Source organism: Drosophila miranda, chromosome 2 (assembly GCF_003369915.1).
Source record: "Drosophila miranda strain MSH22 chromosome 2, D.miranda_PacBio2.1, whole genome shotgun sequence".
NCBI classification, from domain to species: Eukaryota; Metazoa; Arthropoda; class Insecta; order Diptera; family Drosophilidae; genus Drosophila; species Drosophila miranda.
Window position 1 is genome coordinate 30797935 of NC_046675.1, and position 11077 is coordinate 30809011.

Genomic DNA, 11077 nt, shown 5'->3' on the forward strand with positions numbered 1-11077 from the left:
GAAAACTAGAAATTGCAGGCTCTCTCACATTTCGACAACCTCCCATCCTCCAGGATGAGGGCGTGGCCACTGCCACGACGACTGCGACTACAGTAATTGCCAACGTCGAGAGGCAAGCGCCCCGGCATTTGCATTTGCATTGCATCCAGGGTACGCAGCGTAGAGCAGCCACTAAAAACGACCGCAACACAAAACTATTTTGTTCACGCAATGCGAAAATGTTTCTCGTTGCCGCCGCTGGCATTTGGCGTTACGTATACGCAACGTATGCCAGTGCAACGGCAACGGCGACGGCGACGGCGACGGCTGCAGAGAAACGCAATTTGCATTTGTATGCAGACATTGTTGTTGGGTCCTGGGAGCTTGGTTTTGCCTTGTAATTGCTTCAAAACGTCATCATTGCATCACAGTCAGCCTCCTGCCTCCTGCCTCCCGACTGCCTGCCTGCCCCCTGCTGTGGCATTGTTTGTGCCCTTTGCTCTCGCCCTCTCTCTCCCCCTCTCGCTCTCTCTCTGTAGTTTATTAAATTTCGCTTTGATTTAGCAATCAATATTCAATTTAGTTACAGTTTCAGTCACAGTCTCCATTTCGACAGTTGTTTTTGGCAACAAAATTGTACTCCAGTAAATAGATTAGATATTTCTTCCTTCAAAATATGGGCAAACCCTCAAAAACCTCGGAAAAAGGGGATATTCCTCAACTACAGAAACGCATTGCCAAATGCAAAAGGCGGCACAAGACCAATCAAAAGGCATTGCAGCGGCTGCAATTGAGGATTTTCATCAGGAAAACTATGATCCTGGAGCTGGAGAAGAGACTTTTGGTTAAAAGAAAGCGCTAGACGGAGAGGAAGGGTAAGAAAACCCCCAATAAACCCATTGAAAGCTGGTTTAATCCTTTGAGGAGCCTCTTTCCAGGCAGCTAGAGATAATAGAACAGAGGGTAGAAGTCTACAGTTCTAAAGATAAGGCTTTTCCTTACCACAAACTAAAGGCGGAACCCTAAGGAAGAGATTAAGAATTGAAGAACTGCCGAGGAAACCTTTTCTGGGTGAAGAATCACAAATAGAAAACGCTAGGCATTGAGTAAAGGCTTTTTAGGAGGTAAGAGAGCCCCCAATAAACCCTTTTAAAGACCTTTAATCCATCGAGCAATCTTTCCAAGCAGCAGGAGATCATAGAAGTGAGGGAAGAGGTCTACAGATCTGAAGATAGGGCCTTTCCTGCAAGGAAAATTACCAGAAACTGAAGGCGGAACCCTAATCCAGAGGTTGGGGTTTGAAGAACTGCAGAGAATTCTTGTCTGGGCGAAGAATCTCAATCAGAAAGCGCTAGAAACCCATTGAAAGGCAGCCAGAGATCATAGAACTAAGTCTAGAAGTCTACAGACCTGAAGAGACGTATTTTCTTACCACAAACTAAAGGCGGAACCCTAAGGAAGAGACTAAAGATTGAAGAACTGCAGAGAAGACTTGTCTGGAAGAAGAATCTCAATGTGATCCATGAACTGGAAAGTAAAAAAGAAACCTCCTCTAGGAGATGATGATCTGGCTACAAAATGACTCAAAACCATCCAGAAATATCCTCAAGAGATTGGTTATATGGGAAACAGAAGAAATTACAAGATATTCCTTGAGAGATCCCTACAAAAAGTAAGAGATAGAAGCAAAAACTCGAGCCGCAACCGCCACAAAAACTTGTCTGAAAAGAAGTCCTGTCCATCGCCAAGAAACCCCGACAACAACCCGTTCAAAATCAATTCCCTTTTGTCTCGAATCGAACAAAAATAAACTATAACAGAATCAAACCAAATCAAAGCAACTGAAGGGAAGTAATGGTATCCTTTACGGGTATATCCTTGTGTTGAATGGAAAGTTTTCCACAACATTAATAAATATTTACAGGCACGTCGCGTTCTTCCACCAAATGGTCCAATGGTCCAGTCGTCGTCGTCGTCGTCGTCGTCTCCTTTTCTTGCGCAATGAAATCAAATCAAATATGCGCGCCTGATGCTCTTCCTGCCTCCCTGCGAAGGCGTGCTCACAGGAATTTAAATCATTCGAAGGACTTACATGCTACTTACAACAGCCAAAGAGCCGCCTATATGTAGCAAAGGATGTGTGTGTGTGGATAGACAGATAGATAGATGGGCCGTCCCTCAGCTCTTGGCGATGCCACGTTTTGGGGCAAGGTTATTATACGCTGCTGCTTTTTATGCACACGGAATTTTTATGAGTTAATTTAATTTATAGTTTTATTATTATGTTCAAGGCATAATAATGGCAGGACCTTTTATGCACTTTTCAAGTGTGAATCGCTCGACGCTCTCAGCCCTCAGCTCTTTTTAGGCCAGAAACAACTTGTAAACAACTTGGAAATGGCGCATAAATTTAATTTCAAGCCAAAAGACAGAACGGACCAAGCAACGTATTTTCTACGATTTTTGCACTGTTGATTTATACGCTAATAAAAGCAATTTCACTGAATGCCAAATGAAAAGGAGCAGCAGCAGAACGAGCAGTCCATCCTTCTGGCTTCAGTTTCAGAGCTACAGAATTTGGAGTAACTGACAGATAGACGCAGGGGCCGTGCCGTGGCACGGGGGGCATGCCACTGCCTTTGACATTGTAGACAAGGCAGCAGCTCCGCAGCTTCTTGTTGCCTCAAGTGCTGCCACTTTCAACTTTTTATTTACGCAGCAAATTTAATTATTTACTCTTGGCTTTGCCTTTCGTTTAATGGATTGACCTTTGGCCCCACCTAAGAAGGGAACTCCTTTAAATTTCAATCGAAATTAAAGCGGGATATTCTCTCTCTCTCAGGCTCTGGTTCTTTGGCTCTCTAATGCTGTTTTACATTATAATAAACATGAAATATTTCACACGTAAAACACACACACACACACATGCATATGCCTTTTGTAAGGACTAATACAGAATGACTTTCAAAATGGTGTTTTTTTTAAAGCTACTGGAACATTGTTTCCCGCAAAAGAACACAAAAAAAAAACACACACAAAGGCTACTGAATATTTCACTGGTTATTTTTCGGGTGCGAAAGAGAGAGGGAGAGAGAGCGAGAACGAGACACATGCCGTTGGGTATTAAGCTTTAATGAAGCAATAAATTTAAAATCCACCTTTTTTATTATGACAAAAAAAAAAACCAAGAACGAAACCCACACAAAATCATTGTGGGTGAAAGAGAGAGGCAGACAGAGAGAGAGGGGGAGTGGGAGAGGGTGTATGGGAGAGAGCGAGTGGGAGAGTGGGAGAGGGTGTATGGGAGAGAGCGAGTGGGAGAGTGAGAGGGGTGTACGGGAGAGCCTGTATGGGAGACCACGTTTCTCGTTCTGTATAAATACATAAACCTTTTTAAGCTGTCAAGTGATATGTCAAAATTGATATCCGAGTCATTTAAAATGCATGCAAATATGGGGCGCATCGACTAAAAACTCTCAACTCCATTTTCGAAATAAGCAAACAAACGGGGAACGAGAGAGGTTTTTCAGCGAAACGAAGCTGAAGATACCCTGGCAGACCATTTCAGAGAAATTAAATACATGATTTTAATCAATTTTAAAGACTAAAAGTATTTTTAAAAAATTCTGATATTACTCTTCTAAAACAAAATAAAAAAAAAGATTTTTTATGTACAAACCAAGTAAAAGACATGTAAAAATCAGGTAAAAATCATGTAACAATCACGTTAAATCCGGTATAACTCATGTGCAAATCAGGTAAAAATCATGTTAAATTATATGTAGTTTTCATGTCATCAAGATGTAAAAAATCATGTAAAAACATTGAAGTAAAAAGCATCTAAAATTAATTTTAAAAAATTTAAATGTAAAGTATTTAAAAAGTGTATAGGATTTCCTGGAAAAATCATCTTAAATGTAATGTAAAAAGTGTATAGGATTTTATGTAAATATCACGTTTTTTTCGTGTAAAAATCATTTTAAAATGTTAAGTAAAATTTTCTTTAAGAATCACCTGTACTTCTATGTTTATTTAATTTGAAAATAGTGTAATATTTCATCTTTATTTCATGTAAAAACATAGTATAGGTTGGTATATATTTTCTGTAAAAATCTAAAATCATTCACTTGAGTTTTATATGCTTTAAATATATAAATAAATTTACACACATGTATATATTTAATATGTGTTATTCTATTTAAAAATTATGTATTTTTCAGATAAAAAAATTATGTAAAATTGTATATAAAATTCTTTTGTGTTTTCTTTAATAGAATGTGAGATTTAATCATTTTTTCATGAAAAAAATTCCCGTGTATTTTATTTCAAAAAAGGTATATATTTAAGGTATAAATTATTGTAAAAAACATGTATTTTTAATTTAAAAATCATGCATTTTTAATGTAAAAAATCTTTTTTTTTTATGTAAAAAATCATGCATTTTTAATCTACAAAATCTTTTTGTTTTATGTAAAATATCATGAATTTTTAAAGTAAAAGTAATGTATTTTTAATGTAAAAAAACACATATTTTTTAAGTAAAAATCATGTAAAATATCATGTATATAAATTAATATTTAAAGACCGTTTTCTCTGTAGATCCTGATCAAAAACCAAACCACAAAATGGACTTCAAAGACACTTTAATCTCTGGTTGTGGCAAAAACCTGTACAAAATCATACCAACCCCATTCCAGGGTATGAGAAACCCATGTGAAAAAGACCTCTGTGCGACTCTGCACACAAAAGAGAAACGAGTGAGAAGGGGAGAGAAGGGGAGCGAACAAGCAGCGGCAGTCGGTTAGTGGACAAGCCAAATAAGGCGCCCAAAACGAAGGGAGAGGCACGTGGAGGAGGAGGAGGAGGCATCGGAAGCAAAGCTCGCAACACATTTGCATAAATACGTTTATGTAATGTGAAATGTCAGCGACAGAGCCGTCAAGAATTCCACATGTCTCCCCCACTACCACCACCAAAAAAAAAAAAAGGACACACACACAGATACAGAGACAGATACAGATACAGCAAAGGAGAGTGCTGACTGTGGGCTGTGGCTGGTGCCGGTTTCTACCCTTCACAAAAACGCACTCCAATCGAAGCACTGTGTGAAACCTTCCATTTTTCGTTGCTTCTCTCCATTTCGTTCCTTTTTTTTTGTTGGTTGCATTTTTTTGCAGTTCAATATTTCCCCGCCCCTCTCCCACGATTCCTGGGATTTTTTCCCCCCTTTTTCCTGTCGGCCAATGCATTGAAATTCATAACACATCTGATGCATAAGCGCCCCTCGGGAGCCAGGGCTATGGAAATTTCACGCATTTTATTAACACCGCAGGGGGCGTGTTGGGGGCAGCGGGAGGGGGCGTGGCATGGCCCTGACACTAACAGCAGCAGCGGGAGGCAAGCAGCAGCAGGAGGAGGAGGATTTATTAATTATAATTTTACTTTCATGTTTGCCAGGGATAAATGATTATTGATTATGGGCTGCCATCAGTGCGGCATTCAGTTAAGGATATTCTTAGAGAACGAGTTTATTTGGGAGAGGGGGGGATACTCCAAAGAATGATATTTAGTTATCAATAACAATCCATCAATGATCGTTTTCATCAATCAATTATATTTATTTCCAATTTGTATTCAAGTTCTATTAGTTTTCCATGAATTTCCCTATTTTTCAACAGTTTAATGAGTATTTTTTGCCACTTTCGGCATTTCTGTGCTTGTTTTCCAGTACTTAATGTGTATTTTTTTAGTATTTTCGGTATTTTTGTACTGGTTTCCAAGTATTTAATGAATATCTTCAAGCAATTAAGTATTAAATGATGATTTAGGATATTTGTTTAGTTTTTCAAGTAATCAATGAGTACAACCAGTATTTTTGGTATTTTGGGGACTTTCTTGTATTGAATGAGCATCGCAAAATATATCAAGTATTTAATCATTGGTATTGTTTGGTTTTTATCAGTAGTTAATCAGTATTTCTAATATTTTCGGTATTTTTGTTTTGGTTTTCAAGTATTTAATGAGTATTTTCAAAGAAATTAAGTACTTAATGATGATTTAGGATATTTCTAATATATTTTAGTTTTTTTAAGCAGTTAAAGGGTATATATTTAAAGGGTACAGTATATTTGGTATTTTTGGCGGCTTTCCTGTATTTAATGAGTACCTCAAAATATACCAAGTATTTAATGATCGGTTTTTTTTTTAATTTTTAAATTAGCTAATAAGTATTTCTAGTATTTTGGATACTTTTGGTATTTTGTGAGGTTTTTAAAGTATTTAATGAGTATTTTTGTTATATTTTGTTGTATTTAATGATGATTTACGGTATTTTTTGGTGTTTTGTTGATATTTCCAAGTATTTAGTGATTCATTTGAGTAGTTTTTGGTTACATTTTTCTAAGTTTTCATGGGATCTTCTTACCATATTAAAAGCCCTAAGGACATAATACATCTTTTAACAATAATTTTCTCTATTCCAAATTAACTTTTTCAGAAAATTTCCAATTTTTATCCCTTCCTTATGGGACTTTCAGGATTTTTCCTTTGCCTTTAAAAGTCCTTATCTTTCGTTATGATTTTGTTTTTCTATTGCATTTTTATGATTTTTGTTGAAGAGTTTTTTAATGGAAAAATTTGCAAGCATTTTGAATAATTTTTCAAGCTCCTTTTTATAAATTTTCCAATTATTTCTTTGTTCTTTTTATTTTATTTTTATTTTTTGTCTTTTTTATTTGGATTTCTTTCAAGAGACTTCCAGAAATATATCCCCCATTCGGCTCTCTTTGATTGCTATTTTCATACGCATTGGCATTATCCTTTGGCTGCTTTTCCCACTCCATCGACAATCCTTTAGCTTGTCCTTTGCCCTTTGGCTCCTCTCTTGCCCTCACCCGCTCGAAAATCCCTTACCCCCCTCTTTTGCAGCGCCCCCGTCTCGTAAATCCTTCTACTCCACTTAATCTGCGGATCAGTTTCGAAACTCCTTCAAGCCCTTGCCGCACACACAAAAACATATTCATGTCTTTGCACTTGACTTCATTTTCACTGGCATTTTCCACTGGCTTTTCCAATGGTGGTGGTGCCGCTGCTGCTGTTACCGCTGTTGCTGTTGCAACCTCATTTGCTTCTTCATCTTTCACATTACGCCTGGGGGGCGCCATGTACACTCCATCCTTGTCAGTGTCTGTCCATCCGTCTCTCTCTCTCTCCCTCTCTCTCTGGCTGCCTGTCCGTCCGTCTGTCTGTCTCTGTCTGGCGGCAACATATGGTGGAGGCGGCACAACCATCTACCATCTACCACTGCCTCTGCCTCGTATTGTTTCTCTTTTGGCTGCATTTTTGGGGCACACACGCGGCGCGTGCAAAACGTTGATGCATTACTTTCAACTTAACGCGTTTATTGTGCAACATAACGCGCCACAGAGGGGCAGAGAGTGAGGGGTGCGGGGGGGTGCGGGGGGGGGGGGGCGCCCCAGCAAATGTTCTGCCATTGCAAAATGTTGCTTATGAATTATTATGAGCCCATGCCGCACGCATTATGCAACATTTTACCACCAGCAAATGCAGATACAGATACGGATACAGTTGGAGCTACAGATACAGTTACAGTTACAGCCTGTGGTTGGGCCAGGGGCGGGATGTGGGGATGGAGGGGGGGGAATCTGCTACCATTTATGAGTGATTTCCATTCCAAATTTGGCTGCCGGAGCTCCAAAACTTATTTCCAAGTGCATAATTCATTGTTTCGCCCACATTATTTTCATGTCATAAGTTTTTCGGGCAGGCAGCTTTTCTCTCCTCGACTATCTGTTCGGGGAAAATTGGCTACAAGGCATATGGAATTAGTTCTAAAAACGCTGCAACTTTTCCTCTGCGACTGTCACTGGCAATGCGACTGTCAAAGAGATTGCAACTTTCTCGCGGCATGCAGCATGCAGCATGCAGTTGAAATATAATTTCGCTGTGCATTTAATTGAATTTTGTTGCAGCAGAAAAAATAAAACACAACGTAGTGCACAGAAGACAGAGACAGGGCCATTATGCCATTAAAAGAGTGTACGCAAGGCGGTGACAGGTGCACACAGTGGGGGCGGGGGCGGGGGCGGGGACGACGACAGGAAAAGTAAAAGAAGCAAAGGAAAAGCCAAGCAAAGTAGAGGAGTGGAGTGTTACTCATAGTTTTTAATGGTTTTGGACAGGTTTTTAATTCTTTTTATTTTATTTTATTTTATTCTTCTTAAAGAATTTATAATATTAATTTTTTTTTGTATTTTATTAAATATAAATAATTTATAAATTTATTATTTTTATTATTTAAACAATAAAATGTTTTTTAATGTATTTCGAGGTTTTTATTTATTATTTTTTTTTTTTACTTTTATATTTTTTATTAAATAAAAAAATGTATAAATTCATTTTTATTATTATATGAACTTTAAAATGTTTATTTGGGTTACTTAAGAAATTTTTATTTTTATTAAGTTTATTTATTATTAAAAAAAAGACATATTGTTTATTATTTTTATTATTTAAAATATAAAAAGTTTTTAAGGCGATTCGAGAGTTTTATATGTTATTTAATAAAAGATTATAAATGTATTATTTTTATTATTTAAACTATACCAATTTTTTAGGCCTTTTTTCGTGAGCTTTTAATTTTAAAATTTTGGTTTTGGAGTCCTTTTTATTTTATCATTTTATTATTTAAAAATAATATTAATATTCTTTTTTTTTATTATATAAACTTCAAAAAGTTTTTAATGGTTTTAGAGAATTTTATTTTATTTTTTTTATTATTTAAAGTTAATACATAATATTTTAAATATTTTTATTATTATTATTTAGGTATTAAATATTTTATGTCGCATTTGTTTTACTTTTTCTCTATCTAAAAAATATTTCCACTTCGTTCTCCATCCCAAAAATCATCACGAGTGTATCCGCACTTCGTTCTCTCTCTTCACAGAGCATTCCCCCTTTCGTTCTCTCTCTCTCTCTCTCTCCGAAGAGCATCTCCTGTTCGTCTCAAACAGCAGTTGAATGAAATTTTTTCTTGTTTTGAGTTACGCTTAATGCATTCGTCGAAATCTAGTTAGTTGCCTGTTTCTGCCACTGCTGCTCCTTGCACCCATTTGCCCCGGTTGGAGTCAGAAATAGGATCAGAGAGAGATGGAGATGGAGAGAGGTCCTGCAGCAGCAGCAGCAGGAGTCGCTTTGGTGCACCTTTAAGCAAATTCAAACTCGATTTGCACTCAAACTAAATGTGTTTACTTTTCACTCGCAGGCAAAAACTATTTACTACACGACTCCCCCGTCCCCAGTCGCTCGCTGCTGCTGCTTTTGCTGGATGGGGCATGCAACCTTGCCAGCGGCTTAGTTATTTACATTTAGCAGCACGGCAGGGGGTTAGGCGCCTGCCAGTGCAACATTTCCCACTCAATTATCAACAAATGTGCACCATTTCGTGCACTTTTCAACGCTGCCAGGCATCGGGCAGATACTTAGAGAGAAAAAAAAAAAAGACATTTCTGTACGGGGGGGGAAAAGCCATCAATCGCACCCAGGCAAAGTAACTGTTTTGTGCATCCCCAATCCACCTGACTGGAAAATTTCCATTGTAAATAAACTGCAAGCAAAAGAAAACGAAACTTTTCCTTACTGTTCCGCAGAGTCTTCAATTAAATCGATTAATTTGCGATACAGACAAAAGGAGCAAAACTTTGGCATTGCACAAAAAAAAAAACAAAATAAAAACAAAATCTCTAGAGATAAATGGCTGCAGTTTGGGTCTCTCTCCATCTCTCTCCCTCTCTTGATTAGCAGTCGAACGCCTGGGCCTTCGTCAGAGAGAACAGAGAACGGAGCACAGAATAGAGAACATTTTAAATGTTGTTTTTCTTCCAAAAGAGAACGAATAGTTTCCCCATTGTCTGTCCCGTCTGTGCCGTCCGTCCATCTGTCTGTCACTTTGTTTGTCTTGTGAAAAAGTTTGTTTATTTAGCAAAATTGGATGTTCCAATGGGCATAGCACAGCATGGTGGGTGGAGGAGGAGGGGTGCAGGAGGAGCTGTGGAGTTGTTTAATTGCCATTCAGCGAGCGGCAGTGACAAGGCATTTGCTCCAAGGAAATTGATATCAAGATAACACAGTGCTGCCACCCTGCCACCCTGCCAATGATTGCAATCCGCTGCAGATGTAACAGAAGCAGAAAAGTCCTTCAATTTTTTTTGGCAAATACTCGTTCAATGAGAGAGCTGCTGACCTGAAAAGCAGCTCTAACAGAGCAAGAGCGCTGTCAGGGCCCCTCTTTAACAGACTGTTACTGGTACCTGTTAGCACTATGTTAATGCGCTCTGACACTGGAACTCCAGGATTCCGACGATCACTTTGGCAGCGCGTCGCAGCAGCGTCGCCGCCACGAGCAGAACGCAGACCGAAAGACGCCGCCACGAGCATCGCTGCCAGCGAAAGCGAGCCAGCAATACAACAACAAAATAGCTGTGTGCTTTTTTGTTGCTTTGCAATCTGCCTGCCGAATAGCCGAAGTTAACTGCCGACAGATCAGCCGCCAGCAGCAGAAACCAATGCAAATTGCAACAACAATCTTTGCATGGTTTCTCTTCACCGTCGCCTTCGCCTGGCAAGGCAGAGGAATATCCGCCGCTGCCGCCATAAAGTATGGCATTTGTCTGTATTGAGGGCAGCGACAGACCAGCAGCGTCGGCCGAGGAATTGCAATAACAAATTCTTGCCTTTTGAGACGTGAATGGACATGCAAGGGCTTGGCAGGGCAGCGGCAGCGGCAGAGAATTCCTCGTTCCTAGGTTTCGCGTGTCTTTTCTTCATAGAATTACAAGCCGACTATCCTCGGGGGCCATCCGAGTGCATTGTTTGATGGCATCCTAGTTCAAAATCTTCCCTAAACATTAGTCTCTGCCTGATTATTCACACAAGAAAACCTTTGTTCCTGTTCCGTGAAGCACACTTCAATTACAAATCCAAACATTAATTCACTTTCAGTTGCAAGTAAACCATTGATTCCATTTGTCCTGGTACCACCGCCATATTTATTGTCCCTCTTGTAAGTGAAAAACTA

General features: G+C 38.8%; 1 long non-coding RNA gene across 2 annotated transcripts; it reads left to right on the forward strand.

Annotated features, from left to right (window-relative positions):
• The first annotated feature begins 561 nt into the window (after positions 1-561).
• LOC108154390 lies at positions 562-2494 on the forward strand. Of its 2 annotated transcripts, none has more exons than XR_001774955.2 (4): positions 562-854; positions 918-1103; positions 1168-2190; positions 2252-2494. It is a non-coding gene; the product is annotated as an uncharacterized LOC108154390 (long non-coding RNA). The 2 variants fall into 2 exon arrangements; XR_004471747.1 differs by having other exon boundaries at positions 2271-2494.
• The last annotated feature ends 8583 nt before the right edge of the window (positions 2495-11077 follow it).